The following is a 20,618-nucleotide window of genomic DNA, read 5'->3' on the forward strand; positions in this document are numbered from 1 at the left end:
AGGCTTTCAATAAAACCAAAACATGACTACTAACACCTTACCATTTAACCATTTAAAACCCTTCAATCCAATTTAAGTTCCATTTCCAAGTTGTTCCATGCAATAGTTTCACCAAAATTCCAACTATGAAATAAAAGCATTCTCATAGGCATTTTAACAAACACATTTTGGGCATATTATTTCCAAAACCAAAACCAAGTACCCATTCCCATGCAACCACATGTTCAAACTACTATTAAAACATGAAATCCATAAGTAAAAGACATGGGAAAACCATATCCAACCATTAAAACTAAAACCCCCAACATATATTTAAGAACCCAAAACCATACAATAATTTTTCCATGAAAACTATACAATAAATCTTGCCTTTAGTTGAACTAAAAATTAGGGAGGAGTAACATGCCTTAGATTATGAAGATAATAGAAAGAAACAACCTTTTTCAAGCCCCAAGTTGATACTATTGATGAAACCCTAGCCTTTCTTGACCCAAAAGCCTTGAGAGAATTTGAGAGAGTGTTCTAAGTGTTTAATATTAGAATAATAGGGTAAAAAATATCCCAAGAGAGTTATAAGTCATGGGGCCTTAAGAGGTTAAGAGAGAAAATGCCTAGATTACCCCGAACTTAAATTGTATAAAATTTTCGTAGCATAGTACAACCACTCACCCATAAATCATACCCTATGGTATGAGTGGTACCCTTAACTCATACCCTAGCCCTCCCCTTGGACCCAAAAACTATCCAACATAAAATTTCTATGGACAAACATTAGGAAGAATAGAATCCTCTAGGTTAAACATAGGGCAGCATATGATTTAAAACATACTACTAGTACCCTAAGATACGACTAGTATGATCTAACCGTACATTGGAAAAAACCAACCAACCCACATTGGTTACCATACGACCAAGACCAACCAAACTATACAACATCATATTAGAAGTACCCCGACTATATGATGTCCAAAACCCCAACATGCTCATAGTGTGCATTTATATACCTTATTTTCTACTTTATTTAATCGGCCTATGAAACCTACTGAGCATAAGTGGGTAGTTCTCATCCCTACTGTGCTCTTTTAGTATAGATATAGGTATGATGTATTGTATGGTATCTGGGATTATGCATTCATTATTGATACCCTTGAGGTAGTGGTCGTTCTATGCTTTAGAGGTAAACCTTAGACCTCCTCCGACCTAGTTGATGTCTTTATTTTATATTCAGATACAAACTTATAGTTTTTTGAATTCAGTTGTATTTTTTATTTTGGAGTTGTATGTAAATTGTTCTTACACTGTAATACTAGGATTTGGAATGGCTTATGGTATTATTATTATTTTGATTTTTGTTGTTATTGTATATGTATGGTCTGACTTTTTTTATGGAGTCTTGCCCTGGGAATTATGTATGATTCTATTCTTACATAATAGTTTGGGTTAGCAATAATAAGTGCCATCAAGACCTTATTTTTGGGGGTGTGACAAATTGGTATTAGAGAAGCTAGGTTCAAAGGTCTCATCTGTGTAAGAACAAGGTGTATGATAGAGTCTCGCAGATCGATAAATAAACATTCATATATATCTTCTAAAGGCCATTATATATATATTTAGGATATTTTCTTATTTTGTCCCGTATTGTATGGGTTTTCCATATCTTATATTCTAAATGGTTTCACTCTTTTCAGTGTAGATGGTGAGAAAAAGATCCCATGAAGCTAGGGACACTAAGATAGCATACGGGGAGGGATCCCATCGTAAGGGACAAGTCATGGGTCGGTGATGGTCTCAAGGTAGAGGACTAGCACGAGGATCTACCCCTTTTAAAGGTAATACTAAAGGGATTTTCCTTGAGCCTGAAGTTGAACATGCAAGAGATATGAGGCCTACTCAAGTTCCACAAATTACTTCTACCCTAGTCTCGAAGGGATTATTGATTAATTTGTTGACTCATTTAGAGGGTGTTCTATGAGTGCACCTAATATTTCTCTAGCTCCCAGTGTTATACCTTTATATGTGCCAGAGACTACATATTGTATTCCTTTAGTTTTGAGTGTGATTCCTTTATTGGTATAGTTTTATAAGTGTGATATTTTAAGTATAGGAGTTCAAACTTCATCTATATTGCCCCCTTATATGGGATTACAATTGGCCAGATTCACTATGCCCCTAGTTCTTTAGGTCCTGTTATATATTCTTAGGATCAGAAGAGATTTGAGAGATTTACTTGCTTGGCTTCACCTAAGTTCTCTATTTTATAGGCAAGGATTCCTATGAGTTTTTGATTGATTTTTTGTAGAAGGTGTATAACCTTGGATCGCTTGATTCATACGGAGTTGCTTACACTACCTACAAGTTGAGAGATAGAGCCAGAGATTGGTGGAGGTCACTTGTTAGTTTTAGACCACTTGGTTCATTAGAGATGACTTGGAATTAGTTTGCATAGGACTTTTTGGATAGGTCTGTGCCCTATAGTTTGATGAATCATAGGAGAGGTAAGTTTGATCACTTGGACTAAGGCTCCACGATTATTGCTAAGTATGAGGCATGTTTCCATGTCTTTTCTAGATATTCTATTGTTAGTATTGACACTAACTTAAGAACATTCAAAAGTTAATAAAGGGATTGGATACTACTTTTTAGTTGGCTACTTCACAAATAGTAGTGTTAGGGGCATTATTCTAGATAGTGGTGAATTATGCAAAGCTAACTGAGGCCATTCTTCTATTTACTCAAAGGCGTGCCAAGAGGGTGTGCCATCAGGTCAAGTTTAGTTGTCCTACCCCTCAAGGAAGATATTCTAAAGACTCCTGTATGTACCATGTTAGATCAATTCAAGCATCTTTGCTAGGTTAGGGTAGTAGGTCCATTGGTTCAATAGTTTTGGGTAGTCAGGCATCATCCCAAGGTGATCATTCTAGCTCAACTGCTCCTCATCAGATTCAGTTAGGCTGCAAAGATTGATATATGTGTGATGAGTTAGTCCATGTGTATTGATATATGTGTGATGAGTTAGTCCATGTGTCTAAGAATTTCTCCCCTCATATTTTTAGGCCTACGCCAATATCAATAGTAAGAGGTGACTCTCAGGGATGTAAAAGTGCTACTAGAGGTGTGTGAGGCAGAGATGGTGGTACTTATAGTGGTGGTTGTATGGTTTCTCAGTCTGAGAGTCAACATGGTCAGTGCTATTTTATGCCTTCCAAACTTGAGGTAGAGGCTTCCAACACCATTATCACAAGTATCGTTCCTATTTGTTTCAAATTTGCATATGTGTTATTTGATTTGAGATTGACTTTTTCCTATATGTTTGCATATTTTGCTTCTAGTTTTTTTTTCTACTTTGAGCCACTTTCCATGCCTATTAGTGTATCTACCCCCGTAGGAGACTATTTAATGGTGAGTAGGGTACACTAATCTTGTGTTGTGACTTTTACTAGGCATGAGACTTAGGTAGATCTGATCATCCTAGATATTGTAGATTTTGATGTCATCTTGGGTATGGATTTTCAAGCTATCTATCATATTATTCTAGACTGTTATATTAATACCATGACTTCAGCTTCACTGGGTGTGCCAAGGATAGCAAGGAAGGGTATGCTTCATTAGGGTCCCAATAGAGTTATATCCTTCCGACGCACTCGACGCATGGTTGAAAAAGGATGTTTGTCTTATTTAGCACATATTCAGGATACTTGTGTTTATTCAATGACTCCTTTAGATTCTATCTGTATTTTCTGTGATTTAATGAATGTTTTTTCTATGGATTTGTCTGGTATGTCTCCGGATAGTGATATTGACTTTGCTATTGATGTTGATGGGAACCAACCCCATTCCTATTTGTCCTTATAGGATGGACCAAGCAATGTTGAAGGAATTGAAGGATCAGTTGTAGGAGTGTTTGGATAAAGGATTTATCCAGCCTATATTACCTTAGGGTGGGTCTGTCTTATTTTTGAAGAATAAGCATAGGTAATTGCATATGTGTATTGATTATTGTCATTTGAACAAGGTGATGGTTAAGGATAAGTATCCTCTTCCTCATTTTTGTGATTTATTTGATCATCTTCAGGGTGCTTTGGTGTTTTTATGATTGATTTAAGGTCAAGGTTTGACTAGTTAAGGAGTAAGAGCGTCATATATTTTAAAGATAAATTTTAGGACTTGGTACAGTCATTAAGAATTCTTGGTCATGTCCTTTGAGTTGGCAAATGGCCCAATTATTTTTATGGAGTTGATGAACTAGGTGTTTTGACCATAACTTGTCTCCAATGTCATTATATTTATAGAAGATAGATAGGATTACTCCAAGAGTAAGGTTGATCATGAGTAGCTCCTAAGGATTGTACTTTAGAGGCTAAGAGATGAAAAGTTGTACGTTAAGTTCTCCATGTATGAATTTTGGTTGGTGTCTGTCTTTTTCTTGGGTCATATTGTAACCAAGAATGGTATTATGGTTGATCCGACCAAGATTATGGTAGTTCATAATTGGGCTTGGCCTACTTCTCCAATCGAGATTCAGAGTTTTATTTGTTTATGAGGGTACAATCAATGCTTTGTTGAGGTCTTTTCATCTTATGCAGCTCCATTGAATAAGTTGACTCAAAAGAAGATTTCTTTTCAGTAGTCAGATGCTTGTAAGGTGAGCTTTCAAAAGCTCAAGGATTTATTGACATCAACTCCTATCTTAAACTTTCCCAAGGAAGTCATGGGACTTTTCACAATCTGATTTATGAGTCATGATGGCACCTACTTTATCCTACCAATGAGTAAACCATAGCCCGAAGCTATAAGAAATGAGCTAAATTATTGAAAAAGAGGCATAAAAGCCAGAATTTGCAAATAAAGATGTACAATAATAATAATAATAATAATAGTAATAGTAATAATAGTCTAACAATAGATAAAATAGAAAAATATCCCACAATCTAGTAGTGTCAGTACAAGAGCTACTAACAAAATAAATAAAAGTACTGTAACAGTAAAATACAAATCTGTCTCGAATACTAAAAGATTGGAGATAAATAATACAAGAAAACAGGGTAACTCTAATTCCAAAAGATCACCTTATCTTAGAAACCAACTCAGAATGATCTTAGCATTAATGGTGGCCAGAAGTGTAGCATGAGTATCAAATCCATTGATACATAGTAGGTATCTTAAGCCGACTAAGCTAAATCATGATATAAGTACGATAATATGCAAGATAAATAAGCTATGTCAAGGTAAAAGGGCAAACCTGGAGTAGCACTCCAATACTGCAAATAAATAACTGAAAAAAACATAATAGGGAAGAAAGCATAAATTAAACTACAAGATTGTCCCCCAAAAGCCAGTAAGTTCAATAAAGTAAATAACTTGATGGGGGCTTGAAACACCCTGGGTTTAGGCCCTTGGAAAATTTCTTGAGTTTTGATCTCACTGTCCTTGTAACGACTCACCATACAAGTTGTATGGTATGGGTACGGGTCTATGGACCCTAGTAAAATGTTGGTCAGTGTGATGCTGGCCTAGTTCTATCCTAGATACGAGAACTCCATCCTAGTCATACTATCTTTTGATGAGAGGTTTAGGGTCCAATTATATGTTGTCCAGTGTCTAGCCCAAGATATTCTGCCTTAGATACGACTTGATAGTACTAGTCAAATGCCTAGTAACGAGTTGGTCAAGGGAGTTGTATGCTGGATAGAATGTGGTGTCCAACTTTCTGACCTAGTGATGACTTGAGGGTATCACTCGTTTATGGTAGTGATGAGTTGGAGGGTCCACTCATACCCACCTGAAAGTTTTCTATAGCTTTAAGTTGGGGGTATTCTGTATATTTCCCCTCTTAACTCCTTCTGACCCAACGATATAAAACACCTTTAAAGGCTATAATAACCTATTATTACCATTCAAACACTCTTTAAATCTCTTAAAATATCTCTCAAGATCTTGGTACAAGAAAAGGCTAGGTTTCTACAAGGCAATCTATTAAGGGCTTTCAAGAGTGAATCTCTCTGTCTTTCTTGGCGTCTAATGCATGTTAATCCTCCCTCATTTTTATTTCAACTAAAAGTATGTTTTAATGAATGGTTTTCATAGTATTATTGTGGATTTATTTTGATTTGAAATAAATGTATGGGGTTTTGGTTGTTTATGGTTGGATAATGTTTTCCCATGTTTTTCTTATAGTTTTCATGTTATAATTATGATTTGAAATTATGGTAACATGGGAATGGTCAATTGATACTTTGTTTTTCTTTTGGAAACTATAGGCCCTCAACATGTTTATTAAAATGCCAATGAGAATGATTTTAATCACACAGTTTGACTATACTTGAAATCTTTGCATTGCATAAAAGGGTAATGAAACTTAAATTGGTTTGGTGGATTTTAAATGGTTTGGAAAGTCATTGATGGCCACGATTTTGGTCTAATTTTATTTCTTTTAGGGTAGATGGGATTCCCCTAAGTGTTGGCTAGTGACATTGCTTACAAGCTATAATCGGTATAGAGATACCACTTCATTTTGCCTTGATAATGGACTCCTTGAATTGTTAGTTTGGTTATGTGCTAAATATTTTAATTACCCACTAATGACGGGATATGACAGTTAACTATGAAGGTATGAGTCCGATGGACGAAATCTGGGAATTCATGTTTGCCGACATAAGGGTTTGTCTTGGTGACCATTTGCTTTTGGGGTACATGGGAATCCCCCAAGTTTGTACCTGTATATATGTATCATGGAGGTCGAAGGGTACATGGGAATCCCCGTCCCCTAAGATATCTCCAATTCGTGCAGCTACACTTACTGGGCTCATTCAGGGGATAACACTGGACCCATATATCGCATGGGTGGATTATGATGGTAAAGCTACACAGCCCAGGTAAAGGTGTTAAATGTATTCTAAACCTAGTTTTCTTTCCCTGCATGGTATATATGTATCTTTGTGGTTACATCTGGTTATTGACTTTGGTTTTGAGTTACTGGTATTATTTTATCCTTATTCTTGATTACATGCTAGAGTTTATTTTACCAACCATATTCGGTCACTATATCCGCATGCGATGCAGGAACCAGCCATACTATCCCTGTTAAGTAACTTGGATTTGGGGACAACTTTGAGTTAGACTAAGGTTGTGAGCTTCCATACTTTGGAAGACTCCATTTTATGTTATGGACTCCTTTTATTTTTGTTGTTTCCTTAGTTTGGTTTTGGATATGGTTAGGGGAATGTACCGATTGGATGTTAGTATTTCTGGATAGAGGCTTTGTCAGACAACTATGGGCATGGGTGGTGTCGGTATTGATATCAACCTTGGTATTGATATTAGCATTTAGGTTGACACCGGTTGGGAATTTGATCAAATATTTAGTTGTTTATAGTTTTGGACTTTATTAAATATATTTTAATTACTACTGCTTTATCTTGTTATATGTTCAGAAATTATTCGACATAGGATGCAGGGCAATTACGGTTGGGTGTTGGGGGCGGTCTCCGATCCTGATCGAACTTGAGATGTACGATATGACTAGGCCCTAGTTTGGGCTATGTCAGAAGTATCAGAGCACTAGGTTCAAGGTAAAATAAGGTGTATGATAAAGACGTATCGAGTAGAGTCTCTTTTAATGGTGTGTAACACGCCACAGTTATCAGGGAGAGGCTACAAGGCATTTAGGAATGTTTCTCTTTCTTGTATTATTATTTTGAACTGTAGATTCTAAGGTCCTAAATTATCCTCTAATTCCTATTTGTTTACTTTTCATATCATGCCTTCTTAATAATTTGAAGGTCACAGAAACTTTTCTATCCTACCCGAGGAAAATATTGATGGAACCCATTCTACCTATAGGGTCTATACCCGGTCTAGGGGTCCAGTTCCTGATTGTCCTCTTGGAGTTCCATCAGTTCCCTCCAGTCCTTCTTGAACTCCTCAAGATGATGTGATGAATGTTGAGTTTCGTCAGTCTATTCATATGTTAAAAAAGTTGGTATCTTCTCAGGCTGAGCATAGTGTTTTTGTTACCCCATATTCTAAGGCCACAAGGTTTGGCTAGTTTATGAGGTTGAATCCTCTTTTGTTCATTGGTGTTAAGGTTGAGTAGGATCCTCAAACTTTTATGAATGACATGGAAAAGATCTTCCGTATTATACATACTACCAATGTAGAGGGTATAGAATTTGCTGCCTATCAACTGAAAGACATAGCATACCTATGGTATGAGAAATGGGAATAGACTAGGGGTGATTATGCTTAGTCAGCCTTATGGAAAGATTTTTCTAGTGCTTTTCTGGACCGGTTCTTTCCTCAGGTTTTAAGGAAAGCTAAGGCGAAAGAGTTTTTTAACCTGAAGCAAGGCAAGATGTAAGTCAAGGAGTATGCCATGAAGTTTCACTAATTATCTCGGTATGCTCCAAAGTTGGTTTCTAGCATGAGGGATATAATAAGAAAGTTCACTTCTGAGTTATCTCGAACCTTGATTCTAGAGAGTAAGGCTTCCTTGTTGAATAATGAAATAGATATTTGTAGGTTGGTTATGTACATACAACAGGTTGAGATAGTAGAGAGGCATAGCAAGAAGTTTAAATTTTTTAGCAGGGTGGTGGACAACAGTAGAGTGGCAGGGATAGTGGGAAGTGGACGAAAAAGAAGTGGAACAATTCTAGGTCTTACTAGATTGCTAGTTCTCCCTACCCATAGTTGTTGGGTAACCGACATTTTTAGAGTGGAGATAACTATATCATATAGGATGCCTAATGTCAAGCTATTGGGGCCTTGTCAGCTCTGTCATATCCTTCTTGTAGATTTTGTGGTCGATTGCATTGGGGTTATTGTGATGAAGAAAGGGATAGGTGATTTAAATATAGTCGGTAGGGCATATGCTTAGATACTATCCAATTAGTAAGGCTTCCTCTAGGGAAATTAAGATTTTTGTTGCCTTTTCTTCAGCTCTTGCACCAAAGGGTGCACCATCTATTTTCGACACTATTCAAAACTGTCTCTATGCTCTTACTACTCACTAGGAGTTCACGGTATCTCTTGATGTCATTACTGGTATGTTGAAACTCTTTTCACGTGATACGTATTGTTTGCTTGATATGGGGTCCACTCTTTCTTATATGACGTCATTTGTGGCTGTGCATTTTGGTTTTGGTCCCGAGTGTGTTTTGGACCCTTTTCTATTTCTACCCCAATGGATGGCTCTGTGTTTCTAGAAAAGTCTATAGAGGTTGTATAGTATATGTTCATGGTCGGGAAACCTTGTTAGATCTATTTGAATTAGACATGGTCGAATTCGATGTCATATTAGGGATGGATTGGTTGAACTCATGGTATGCTTCTTTAGACTGTCGAACCCATAAAGTTATCTTTAAATTCCCTAATGAACTAGTTGTTGAATGGGAGGATGGTTCCCTATCTCCTAAGGGGAAGTTCATATCATTTCTTAGAGTTTGGAGGTTGATCTCCAAAGGGTGTCTATAACATTTGGTTTGGGTTAAAGATTCTAGCTCGACGGGTCATTATTTGCATTATGTTCCGATAGTGAATTAATTTCCTCAGTTTTTCCCTGATGACCTTTCTAGTGTTCCTTCTGATAGGAGATTGAGTTTAGGATTGATCTTGTTTTGAACAAATATCTGGTTTCCATTCCTCTATATATAATGGATCTGGCTAAGTTGAAGGAGCTTAAGGAGCAACTAAAAGATCTTTTATATAAGGGTTTCATCAGACCTAGTGTGTCTCTGTGGGGTGCACCAGTTATATTCATACGTAAGAAGGATAGTTCCCTTCGGATGTGTATTGATTACCGACAGTTGAATAAGGTGACATTAAAGAATATGCACCCTCTTCCAAGGATAGATGATTTGTTTGATCAGCTTCAGGGTGCTAAGTTTTTCTCCAAGATTGATCTTTGATCTGGGTACCATCAGTTAAAGATTAGGGAGATGGATATCCCTAAGACTTTTTTCCAGACCCGGTATGGACATTTTGAGTTTCTAGTTATGTCTTTTGGATTGACCAATACACCAGCGGCATTTATGGATTTGCTGAATAGAGTCTTCTATTAGTTTCTAGATTTGTTCATCATTTTATTCATAGATGATATTCTGGTGTACTTGAAGAGTGAGGTGGATTATGCTAATCACCTCTGTATAGTGTTACAAACCATGAGAGAAGAGTAGTTTTATGCTAACTTTTCAAAATATGAGTTTTGGTTGAATGTTATCACTTTTTTGGGTCATGTCATTTCTAGTGAAGAGATCATGGTAGATCTGTAGAAAGTTGCAGCGGTTAAGAGGTGGCCAAGACCCATGACTCCAATAGATATTAGAGTTTCTTGGGTTTAGCTGGTTACTATAGGAGGTTTGTAGAGTGTTTTTCTACTATAGCCTCCCCGTTGACTAAGTTGACTCAGAAGAAGGTAAAGTTTTTATGGTTGGATGTTTGTGAGGGTAGTTTCAAAAAGATGTTAGATAAGATAACTCCGACTTAGGTCTTGACTTTAGCTGAAGGCACTGGTGGATTTATGATCTACTGTGATACATCCGGTATGGGGCATGGTTGCGTTTTGATGCAGCATGGCAAGGTGATAGCTTATGCCTTTAGACAATAGAAGGTACATGAGAAAAATTACCCGACTTATGTCCTGGAGCTATTGGTTGTGGTGTTTGCATTTAAAATCTGGCGTCACTATCTATATGGCGTGCATATGGATATCTTTTTTGATCATAACCTCAGGTAAATAAGATGGATAGAGATTCTCAAGGACTGTGCATGAGTCTTTACTACCATGCAGGTAAATCTAACTTAGTTGTTGATGCTCTTAACAGGTTATCCATGGGGAGTATGGCTCATGTAGATAAGGAGAAGCGGGAGTTCGTGAAGGACAATCATCGTTTAGCTAACCTTGGAGTTCGCCTCTTAGACTCCAAGGATGGTGGCATGTTTATACAGGAGGTAACTCCAAGGATGGTGGCATGTTTATACAGGAGGTAGCGTACCGAAATCAAGGAGAAGCAGATATTAGATCCTATTTTGAGGAGGATCAAGGATGATGTAGGTGGGTAGAAGGTGATACCCTTTGAGATTAGGAGTGATGGTACCTTATGGTACGAAGAGAGGTTACCCAATGTAGATGGTTTGCGAGAGAGGATTTTGGTTGAGGCGCATGAGTCGCGCTATGTTGTTCATCCTGGCTGAAAAAATTTGTGACATCATCTTATGAAGATGTATTGGTGGAATAATATGAAACGGGATATGGATAGTTTTCTAGCTAAGTTCATAGTGTGCCTACAAGTGAAAGTTGAGAACATGAGACCCAGAGAATTGTATTAAGAAATGAGTTTCCAGAGGGGAAGTGGCTAGTGATCAATATGGATGTCATTATCAGTCTTTCTCGATCTTGTAATCAGGTTAATTTAGTGTGGGTCATCATGGACAGGATGATGAAGTCTACTCACTTTTTGCCAATAAAGACTAACTTCTCGGCTGAGGACTATGTGAGGTTATACCTCAAAGATATTGTGAAGTTTCATGGGGTACCTATCTCTATCATCTCGGATCATGGTAAGCAGTTTTCATCTCACTTTTGGAGGTTATTTTAGAAAAGGTTGGGACTAAGGTGAGTTTGAGTACTGCTTTCCACCCGCTGTCAGATGGCAAGCAGAAAGGACTATTCAAATGATGGAGGATATGCTTTGTGCTTGTATGATCAATAATGGAGGTAGTTGGGTTGAGCACTTACCTCTTATTGAGTTTGCATACAATAATAGCTACCACTCTAGTATTGGGATGGCTATGATTAAAGCCTTATATGGTAGGAGATGTAGGTCTCTATTTGGGTGGTTCGAGGTTATTAAGCGAATATGTTTGGTCTAAATTTGGTTCACCAAGCTTTAGAGAAGGTGAAGGTAATTTAGGATAGGCTCAAGTCTACCCAAAGTTGGGAAAAGTCCTATACAGATATGAGGCGTAGGGAATTAGAGTTTGATGTAGGGGATAGGGTATTCCTAAAGATATCCCCCATGAAGGGGGTGATGCACTTTAGGAAAAAGGGAAAGCTCAGTCCCCACTATGTATGTCCATACTTGATTTTGAGAAGAGTTGGTAATGTTTTTTATGAGTTGGGGTTGCCTTTTAGTTTGATCTCCATTCACCCGGTATTCCATGTTTCTATGTTAAGGAAGTGTGTGGGTGATTCATTTCAGATTGTGCCTGTCAAGGATATTGGTATGTATGATTCCCTGTCTTATGAGGAGGTCTCTATTGAAATCTTTGATCGGAAGGTTCATTGATTGCGGACCAAAGACGTAGCTTTGATAAAGATTCTATAGAGGAACCACAAGTTAGAAAAGGCTACTTGGGAAGATGAAGAGGACATGAAGTCCAAGTATCCATTCATGTTTTCTGCTCCAAAAATTTGTGCATAAGATTATGTTGATCTTACCATCTTTGTTTTCAAACTTTGTTAAAGAAAAAATTGATTTCCTTGGTATCTTTGTTTTATAACTTAGTTAAAGGTAAAAGTGGAGGCGTGTGTGGTCCAAATCATTCTTGTACTTCCTTGTTCCATCATTAGAAGAGGAATGATCCAAGTGGGGGGAGAATTAAAACACCCTGGGTTTTGGCCTTTGGAAATTTCCAGAGTTTTGAACTTACTGTCTTTGTAATGGCTTACCATACGAATCGTATGGTATGGCTATGGGTCTAGGGACCCTAGCATATGTTAGTTGGTATGATGTGGTAAAAGTTTTATGCTAGCTATGAGAGACTCCATACGAGTCGTATGGTCTAGTGATGAGAGGTTTAGGATCCAATCAAATGTTTTCTAGTGTCTATCCCTAGACGTTCTGCCTTGGATACGACCTTATGGTGCTAGTCTTATGGTCTGGTGAAAAGTTTAGCAAAGGAGTCATGTATTGGAAAGAATATTATGTCCAACTTTCTGACCTAGTAATGACTTGAGGGTACCACTCGTATGTGGCGGTGAAGAGTTGGAGGATCCACTCGTACCTACCTGGGAGTTTTCTACAGTTTAAGTTGGAGGTATTCTTGACATTTTTCCTCTTAACTCCTTTTGACCCCATGAGATAAAACACCTTTAGGGGCTATATTAACCTATTATTCTCATTCAAACACTCTTAAAATCTCTCTCAAGCCCTTGGTTCAAGAAAAGGCTAGGGTATCTACAAGGCAATCAATTAGGGTCTTTCAAGAGTGAATCTCTCCATCTTCCTTGGTTTCTAAGGTATGTTAATCCTCCCTCATTATTAGTTCAACTAAAATCATGTTTTAATGAATGGTTTACAGGGTATTATTGTGGATTTGTTTTGGTTTAAAATAGATGTTGGGGGTTTAGGTTGTTTATGGTTGGATAATGTTCCCATGTTTTTATTATGTTTTTTCATGTTATAATTATTATTTGAACATGTGGTTGCATGGGAATGGTCAATGGATACTTGGTTTTCCTTTTCTAATCTATATGCCCTCAACATGTTTGTTAAAATGCCAATAAGAATGATTTTTATCACACAATTTGACTACTCTTGAAATCTTTGCATTGCATAAAAGGGCAATGAAACTTAAAATGGTTTGGTTTATTTTAAACAGTTTCGAAAGACCTTAATGGCCATAGCTTTGGTCTAATTTGAAATCTTGTGGGGTACATAGGAATCCCCTAAGTGTTGGCTAGTGACATTGCTTGCACGCTATAGTCGGTATAACGATACCACTTCATAATACCTTGATAATGGACTCCTTAAATTGGTGTTTTGGTTATGTGCTAAATCCTTTAATAGAACACTAATGGCGGGAAGTGATAGCTAACTGTGAAAGTGTTAGTCCAATGGCCGGACAATGGGAACTCATGTTTGCCGACATGAGGGTTGGTCTTGTTGACCATATGTTTGTAGGATACACAGGAATTCCCCAAGTTTATACCTGTATATATGTATCATGGAGGGCGAAGGGTATATTGGAATCATAGGCCCCGATAATGTCTCCAGTTTGTTTGGCTACACGCACTGGGGCATGTTCAGGGGTAACACTGGACCCATATAGCCCAAGGGTGCATTATGATGGTAAGGATATACTGCCCAAGTAAAGGTGTTAAATGCATGCTAAACACGATTCCCTTTCCCGGCACGGTATATATGTATCTATGTGATTGCATATGGTTATTGACTCTGGTTTTGAGTTACAGGTATTATTGTATCCTATTCCTAAGTACATGCTAGCATTCATTCTGCTAACCATCTTCGGGCGTTGTATCCCTACACAATGCAGGAACCATCCATACTACTCCTCTTACTTGGTGACTTGGATTTGGAGACAACTTTAAGTCAGACTGAGGTTGTGACCTTCCATACTCCGAAAGGCTCCATTTCATGATATGGTTTCCTTTTATTTTTGTTGTTTTCTTGGCTTGGTTTTGGCTATGTTTGGGGGAATGTCCCGACCAGATACCATTGATTTTGGATAGAGGCTTTATCAGATAACTATGGGGATGGGCGGTGTCGATATTTATGTCAGCCTTGATATTGGTATTGGCATTGGGGTTGACACCTGTCGGGCATTTGGTCGGATATTTGGTTATTATGGTTATGGACTTTATTAAATGTTGTTCAATTATTGTTGCTTTATCTTCTTATACATTCAGAATTCATCTGACATAGGGTGCAGGGCGGTAATGATTTGGTATTAGGAGTGGTCTTCGATCCCAATCGGACTTGAGGTGCCCAAAACCACTACGGGTCATGTCAGGGCCCCTATAAGCCCGAAGGGTGCAATCAATAAACTAAATAACCTGAATTTCATTACATATCCATATATCAAGCCATAACTAAGAATCCATATGTACCATAAATGTCCCGACCCAATTTACGAATCGTTATGGAACCTACTAAACCCACCATTAGGTAAGCCAACACCGTAACCTGGAGATAAAGCAATGGGTTACTTCAATAGAAAAGTCCAACAAATGCCACAATAAAAGAACACAATCATAAACAACAATGTTCCGCAATAGACAAACAACTATGGTTACCAATTCCCACGATCTAGTAATATCAGTACAAGAGCATCTAAGTTCGACAATAGGAAATACAACTCAAAGTTTAAATAGTTCAATACATTCATGTCAAATACAAAAGACTTACTTAAGATAGGAGGGAAATGGGCTGCTCCAATTACAAGAGCTCACCCTGTCTCTTGAAATTAACAAAGCACGATCTTAACTCAACAACGGCAACTAGTACTTGGGTCTGCACAAAAAAGGTACAAAATTGTAGTATAGTACCAAAATAGTGGGTACTCAGTAGGCATTATCGGCCGACCGAAGCTAAATTATGATATAAAGATGATATAAAGTAAGACAAAAACTATAAGTCAAGGTATAGAATCGAACCTGAATCTTCTTCATCATCACTGTAAAAAATAACTAACCACTAGAACAATAATATGACATCTCATATCTATACATACCACAACCGTCATACAAGTGAATAACCGATTTGGAAGCGTAAAGCAACATGTATATACCATTACAATCGCATAAATACGAAGTTCAACATGCATACAATCATTAAATCATAAAGTAGAAGAACTTACCACGACATCTCATCCCACTGGGAAGTACACCCAAAGAATAAAGTAAAGAACTCATCACGAAATCCCATACCACCGGAGAGTGCACTAATAGATAAATTCATCAACGCATCAAGATATATAAATATGTAAACACAATCTAGTCACATTTACCACAGTTTCCACATTTCCCCTCATGGTTACTAGCCAGGATCCATAATCTTCATCAACTACCGTAAGTCAAACCAACATATGCCAAAGTAATTATAATCATAGTTATATAGTTATTTAGACCTCTAACTCATTAATATACTCTATCTATTCTATATTAACTAACCACCATTTATTATTAAGTTACTAGTTTGCTAGTCATCATAATGCCTCCAACCATTAGCCTAACTGATTCCTCATATACTCCTTCTTCATGGAGTAGCAACTACTGATGATTCATTAGATAGCGAACATCCATATCTAGCCAAGACGTATTACTAAACCATAATCACTATTTAACCAACTCCTTCCTAGTTATCGTAAGTGTACTAGTCATCATATAGTGAGAAACTACATATCACCAACACACTTACCTCTCTATTAACCGACGCCAATTTCTAGTTAGCACCATAATAATCTAAGTCCTCATTAAGCAACTAACGACATTACATACTATACATCAATATCACTAATCACCAACAATGCTAAGTCTATTATCATCATTAGCCAGATTATAACCATAATTAAAAGCTACCACATTTTAACTAAAAAAGGTCCACTTATTAGTATTCTAGGCTTCTATTTATACAGTAATATAACCACTTTATGTAGACAACTAGTTATCACATAACCTATTTTACTAGACAAAATTCCATAACACAACCATTTGTTCAAGCCATTGATATTCACTAGGTGAGTCCTTAGTTCTACACATGATTACACTTACCAATTAGTCATAGCTCAATAATCGGCATATTCTACTTCTATTCACTATTTATTATTAACAAGAGCCACACCACTTAACTAGTGATTAATGGTAGAGAAGTATAGAGAATTTCCCAAGGAAAACATCATGTCCTAAGTGCACATATGGGCTGAATCATAAAATGTCATAACCACAAATATACCTATCCAATAATATATGCTTACCATACATAGTATCACCACAACATCAATATATACTCCGGATTCATCGGGCATCATCATAATAACAATACATCTTTCGGATTCACCGGGCATCATCATAACATCAATATATCCTCCGGATTCACTGAGGATCATCATAACATCAATATATCCTCTGGAGTCACTGGGCATCATCATAACATCACTACCTCTTCTAGATTAAATATCATCAATAGCCACCAAGACAACAATAAATGCATACATATGTAGCCAAATCAATAACAAGTACAAGCCCACAACAATAGAGTGTAGATATGTAAGGAAATACATGTCATGGTACTTCACCATTAATCATCACTACATTACATGAGTAGATACAAGGGCCTGTATATATGAATGGCATGAGGAACCACCACTTTTTTGATCTTAATCATGATTATTAACAAGCCAAATATAAGTCATGGGTATTCTTTCTAGAATCCTTCTTTACCCACATGGTTCACAATACTAGCGCAAAGAGATTCTTTTACACAAAAATTAGCTAAGTCATTAAGCTTGAATCATAATAAGAGTTGTAAGATAATTCAAGGCTCACATAGTAAAATAGCCAATAAGTTAAGTGATAGCATAATCGTAGATTCAATTCACAATACTTTCCAAGGCTATCCATCTCATGACAACAAGATAATCAATTTAGTATACACATTATCCCAATATCGACATGATGCATAAACCATTTATCATGTTTAGCCATTATATCACCAATAGCATAATCTAGGCATTCATCACGTGTCTAGGTCACTAATGAAGTTACATAGTTCAAGCTTAAGGCGGGTTAAGTTCCTCCTCTAATCCCCAACATCTCTTAGTCTAACTTGTACCCAGAATTAGGCTAAGTTATCTAAATCATACCTTAAGAGCTTACCAATCCACACTAGTTCTATGAGATAATTCTTCTTCAAGGATTTGTCCTAAGTCACCACAAACACCTAAAGCCATTCCACAACTAAGAATACCTAGGTCAACATGCCTTTAAGGTGAGTGAACAAAGTTACTCTCATCCACTAGAGCAACTAGAGTATTCTTATTCTATTCATGAGATTACAAGTCTAACTAACCAAGGTACTAGGCTATGAGTCAACTATCCTACTTAATCTACCAATTCAATATCTAAGACCTCACCTAATCTTATCACGATTTCAAAGGCATACAAGTGAGCCTAACCTACGTTGAGCCCTAATAGATCATGAACCAACAATCTCTGTTTTACCTTTTCTCGAAACTTTTTCCACGATCCAAGCTATCGACAACATAATCTATGCATTATTATGAGAATAACAACACCTATACTTCAAATTGTGCTATAGGTCCAAAATAACACCAAAAACCCCTAAGTTGGTCCCATATACGGAAAACGAGTTTTCAAGACCAACCTATTTTTTAAAAACCATTACAGAGTTATAACCCTCAAGAAATTTGTACAAAACAACCATGTTTAGGTCAAAATCAAGCCTCAAGCCATTAGGGGTTTTGGGTCTTAAAATTAAGAAATCAATACTAAAATTGAGGGAATCTTACCTTAGATTTGTTGTTAATCAGAAAAACACAAGCTCTTCAAGCCCCCAATCAACACCCAGCACACCCATATTAGATTTTACACTTTATTAAGGTTTGGGGACTTAAAGCAATGGAATAAATGGCAAATTCTTGGACAAAAGAACCTTTAAATAGACCTTGATCAGCTCTTAGGAAATGCTTTCATGCAAATGCACTAGGCCGCGATCACGATCATCATGATCACACTCAACCCACCATGATCTCGGTATCTCCTTACATGATAGACGGCGGCTAAAACTTGGAATTTTATTCCAAGCTGTGGCCAACACCTCGGGATACATTTGGAATCAAATGAGATATGCAACCATATATATTCCAATGTTCTGGAGGTGTTGGCAAAGTCGAATTTTCCATTCAATGTAATTTTATTAATGTTTTTTATTGGAAGCCATTTGGAATAAACGAAGACTTCTTAATGAGAAAATGGTTCTAAAAACCAAATGAGCTGCCAGATAATCGAACTATCAGTTCCAGCAAGTCATAAATAACTTGGGGTTGCTATGGAAAAACTCTAAAAGGAAAAATAAGCAAGAACACGGAAAATGACCTGAAGGTTCATTATAATAAACATAGAATAATAACTAACTCCATAACCATTATAAGCAACCCATCAATGTTGAATATAAACCAAAACTCGTATAATGAAATGACAGACTCAAATTGGAACTCATATCATGAATAATATCAGAATTAAACTGGTGTAAAGATCATAAATTGCCGAACTTAAACTAGAACTAAAATCAATGATAAGTACAAAACTATCATGATAACCATGTAATCACCCTTTTCAAGCTACCAAATATACAATTTAAAAGATACTATTAACCTATAAAGTTATAATAAGCTAATAATAATCTTGGCCTAAGAAGTGATAGAGGGACCCACTTCCAATTCCTGAAATCCATTCTAAGGCAAATTCTACCTCGGACTTGGCTGAGGTGTCTAATTTCTTTTCTAGATGTTAATAAACCACAATTAGCTCTAGGATAATAATTCTACCTAAACATGCATAACTAAATCAATTATGCATAATTTGTGGTCACTTAAATAGCGTAAACAATCCAAATAATACTAATTATATCAATTATAGCTCCAAGTCCTAATTTCCATCCCATATTTAGCACAATATCATAAGTATACTATGTATTAGCTTAATCTATGAGGAAGGTAAACCTAGCCTATCTCGATGCCAAAGAATACCTAGTGAAAATCTGCTAAATTGATAAATTTCTATTTCAAAGAGCTTCTACAAGATGTCACACTATCAAAATCATAATTTTCTCGTCAATATGAGAACAATGGTACCCATATTAGATTTTTGTACTTTGTGTTCAAAATGGAATTTTTGCATCTATGAAGCCTCTACTAGTATTGACTATAGGTATTCGGGACATGACCTCTAACTATCCCAAATCAATATGACTAAATAAGGAAAAATACAATACTGCTCAAACTATATGACTAACTCGAGCCCTTAAATCAAGAGGATTCATCACCTGCTGATTGGAAACTGCAAACTATCTGACTATGGTATGCGTGCTACAACTAAACTAATACCTACATTATGAGACAATGTAGCATATATACATATATGTGGATCAGTACTTTGAGGATGTACTAAGCATATGGGGGTGAATGTATAAGTAAAAACATTATATCATCATAATAATTTGTAAAATAATTCATGCTAAACGTAAATGACTTACATTAGCTGGAATATCTAAAATACTGAAAATAATAATCATGAGAAGAAAGTCATGCCTTAAAAATTTAGTGATTCATAGCATTTAATTCTAAAAGCTATACTTGTATTCTGTCTGTAAATCATACTATCTAAGTGTAGAAATCGCTCACTTCTGAAATCTAAAATATAAAAGATGAAGTCTGTAACAGTTATCCTTTTATAAAGCATAATCTGAGTAAACTGTGAGCCTTTACACTAAGTTTTATGAAAATATTTACTATTAAACTATAGGACAAACACTTTATCTTAAGGGTTTAGAAATCTAAAAACTTATTCTGCATGGGAGATTCTTCTAACCGACATAAACCATGTGAGCATTCATGGACTCCAACATTCTTGTCCCCTAAGAAGGAATCCTCACATTGGGGAGAAGAGTCATACTCTTGCCAGGGAGTATAATCTATCTAAGTGATGACATGTCTATCAATCATCCACATAGAAGTGGGAACAATCTAAATCCTACATTGGAACATAGTTCTGGGGGTATAGAACCACAGTAACGTACCCATCTTAGTGCTAAATACTACTCCCATTAAATCTGTATGCTCATTCTGATGGAAATCCACTT

This window comes from Capsicum annuum, chromosome 10 (assembly GCF_002878395.1).
Source record: "Capsicum annuum cultivar UCD-10X-F1 chromosome 10, UCD10Xv1.1, whole genome shotgun sequence".
Lineage (NCBI taxonomy): Eukaryota > Viridiplantae > Streptophyta > Magnoliopsida > Solanales > Solanaceae > Capsicum > Capsicum annuum.